Raw genomic sequence first — 3,677 nt, forward strand, 5'->3', positions numbered from 1 at the left:
TGCCCATATAATTATAAGACAAGATTCAACAGCTGTAAAAAGGGAGTAAGCCCCCATGCATCACTCCTGGTTAGAAATGACCCTGGCAAAATGACTCATTGGACTGTCAATGTCAGGCATTAATTGCTAAAGGAACTCTTCCTTCTTCTCCCTGCTTTTTCCAGCATGTTCAACCTAACCCAACCTAACCCAAATCCTTTCACTCTTCCTCTTTTAAAAATCAGCATTTAATTGATCTTTTATCTTCAGCAATCCTCTTTCCAGTGTTACACTTAAGTTACAGTGACAGTTGTTTTAAAATCAGAGGGTCTTATTTTCTGTGAGTCTGACAGTGACTGCAAATTTATTTCTCATTTTTCAAATGGTAATATTGTACAACATTTAAAGGCTGAGTCTGAGTAGGACCAGAAAAATGTTACCTTACTTTGTCTTCATTCTGGTTTTTACTTCCAAGTCAGAACAGCAGTTCCTTTTCTTCTGGGAATGGCTTTTGGCCCAAAAGTCATGTGGGAAATGAGATGACTGCAAATGTGCATGTTGGAGGATGTAACAATCACTGGCTCATAAGCAGCAGGGTGAGTGGAGCACTGCAAAGGAGGATCTGCTTTACTCTCTCCTTCACCTTGGGCAATTTACACAGGCAATGGATTGGCTTCTTCATCGAATGAGAGGATTTGGTGCTTGGAGATGTGATCCAAGAGATCTCAGCCATGTCCCATTCCATCACCTCTGTGTTGCTCAGTTTGGACAGCAGTTTCTCTAGGGGAAGTGCTGAGGACAGTGGCTGTCATTAGCCCATTGGCAGGGGGAGTCTCCATTGGAAGAATGGGTAGACTGATTTAATAAGTAACTTTCATTCCTATTGGGAAAGTCTGTCTTCTTTTTAATAGTGTAACAAGGTCATTAAATTACTTTTTACTTAGCCCCTATAATTAGGGAGTTGACTTAGTGATGTTCATTTGGATCTTCAATGTGTGTTCAATTCCCAGAATAACATTGGTCTGTAGTTGCTATAAATTTGGGAAATGCAACCTCAGGCACCTGGAGAGGCCAAGGGGAGCACCTTGAAGACTGCAAGGGGTTCTTGGTATCCATGTGAGAGTTTCATTGCTTCTGAAGGCTGCTGATGAGTACTGGAGACCACTGTTGTATTTATATGCTGCTCTTGTGAGCATCCTTGCTGAAGGAGCAGTCAGCAGTTACAACTGCTCTATTACCAGCTGATCTGCTGATAAGGCAGCAGCACATGTCTTGGCATTGGCAGACTTGCATTCATCTCAGGATGTTCTCTTCCCTTTTTTGGATGATTGCTATAATCCAGCTGCCCCTCTATAGAGTACACTCCTTGGTACTTACTATATTGAGGATGCATCTGATTTTAGCAGCTAAATTTTATCAGAAAAGGGAGGGAAGGCTCATCATTTGCACTGATCTTTTGGATTCAAGAGTAACATTGTTTTGTCTTGTCTTCGTGGATGGTGGAAGGAGGAAGGAAGTCAAAGTAAGGAACTTGTGGCTGAGTTTGTTCACAAGCTGGTGGCCAAACTGTGGGGAGAGAGATGTGGAAATGGGTGTGTGCCTGGGTGTAGCAGCCCTGTTTCACAAGGACACTCTTCAAATTCCCTCCTCCCTTCTGCATAAATAGCACACACCAGTTTGCCTGGCCTTTCCTACCTGGAAATATGTGTGTCTAGAGGATTTGAAAACATTGCAGGAGTATAAGGTCATTAAAACTTGAACTCTTGTCTTTTTCAGTCAGATGTAATGTAGAAATTAATTCCTAATGTCACACTTGAGAAGTGGCAGAAGCCTTCCACAGTACTCAGGCACTCTGAATTTCTGTTGTATTTCCCTCGGAATCAAAGGTTGCTCTACCCCCTCGTTTATCTCATTTTGAATCCCTCCAGTATTGTTTGGGTTGTTTTTCTTTTGTTTTAGCAACAACTAACCCCAGATCATATTTTTTTCTGATGTGATTGACGTAGATTAGTCCTACATACATCAGCTGATCTAGTAAGTGTCATTTATACTTATGTTTTATACACATACGTGTGTGTGTGCATGCACTCAGGTACTTGTGTGTGTCTTTCTCAGGCTGCTATGAATGGTGAATCTCTCAGAAAACATTTTATATTGTAGCTGACATGTGAGCTGATATTTTTGATCCAGTAACTGGAAATATTTCATGTTTCCTTTCTAGATACAGCTGTGCACTTTCCAGGAGGGATATGGTTGGCTATTGTATATATAAAAATAGTGTAATTCTAAATTCAGAAGTATTTGTTTTGAGAATTTTAGCCAGAAACAGTTTTTTGGTCACTTTAAGTAGCTCAGCTTAACCTAGAGTCAGGATTATGTACTCTTGATAAAAGCAAGGTTAAATTAAGAAAGGAAAAAGACAACTCTAAGGAAAAAAAAAGTTATCTGTAATAGTTAATAAAAACTGGCAGGTTTAAATGTATACTGGAAAGCAGGTAACAATATATATATAATAATACAGTCAGGGAAGACAGATGACTTGTCCTGACCCTGACAGTGACATCTCCTCTCTGTTTTAGGTACTGGCTGATGAGTTTAGCTGGTACATTTTATCTGTGTGACATTGGTTGTGCATGGAGCATGATGAGCAGCTGAGGCAGGCTGTGTTCGACTGTCCTGGGCAGTTATCAGAATTGAACAGAAACAGGATGGGAAAGAATCAAAGACTAAAAAGGTAATATGTTTGTGCACTTGAAATACCCTGTTTCTTGGTAGGAAATTTCATCCCCTATGAACTACTGGGATGTAGCCCAGGACCAGCAAGGTTCATGTTATCAGCAAGAAGTTGTATTTTAAACAGCAATTTTATAACCTGCTAGCTGCTGCTCATTTTCATCAAGTGTGATGGCGTCAGCAAAGCATCACAGCTGCTTCTGAGTAAAACACAGTAAGCAACTTGAACAGCTCCTTAGGACAGGAACTGAAAAAACATCTGTCTGAATGAAATTAATGCAAGTCCATCGTGGAGACTGAATCTAATGAAGCCAATGGGAATTTGGTCAGATTTCAGGCCCAAGTGAGTCTGGCTAACTCACATTTTCAAGAATGATTTATGCCACTGTTACCCTAATCTTGTTGCCATATGGGAAATTGGGGCTGCTTCCGATTGCCTGAGTACTTTCTTTAGAAGCAATCTGCCCACGTAAGTGACTCAGGTTTGCAGTGCTGGATGGAGCTGCACTGAGATGCTCCAAAGACGGTGAATGTCTGCCTGTCTGTGGAGGTTTATACAAACTACACTGAATGTGTCTGTGTATGTGTTTGTTGGCCCAGTAAACAACTGCTCACTGCTTTGTGTCCTCATTCTGCCATAGAGGTTAGTCCACCACTACCTTCCAGGGCCACAAATGAAGCACAAATAGTAATGAAAGAAACCTTGTGCCTAATGCAATAAATTTCTTATGAGGTAGAAAGAAAGTTGGTTGTGCAGATCTGCCTTGTTTCAGAGGGAGGCAAATGCTGAAATGTTCAGTAAGATTCTTTTTCATCTATTGGAAGAAAGAATTCATTTGGAAGAAGACTGGTCACTTTTTGAGGTGAAATTGGATGAATTAAAATAGTTCTTTTACTTAAAATGTTCACATTTTTATACAGGTAGTAAATAGTCAAAAGCTACTTTGTTTTTTGATGTTGCTCTT

This window comes from Geospiza fortis, unplaced genomic scaffold, assembly GCF_000277835.1.
Source record: "Geospiza fortis unplaced genomic scaffold, GeoFor_1.0 scaffold403, whole genome shotgun sequence".
NCBI classification, from domain to species: Eukaryota; Metazoa; Chordata; class Aves; order Passeriformes; family Thraupidae; genus Geospiza; species Geospiza fortis.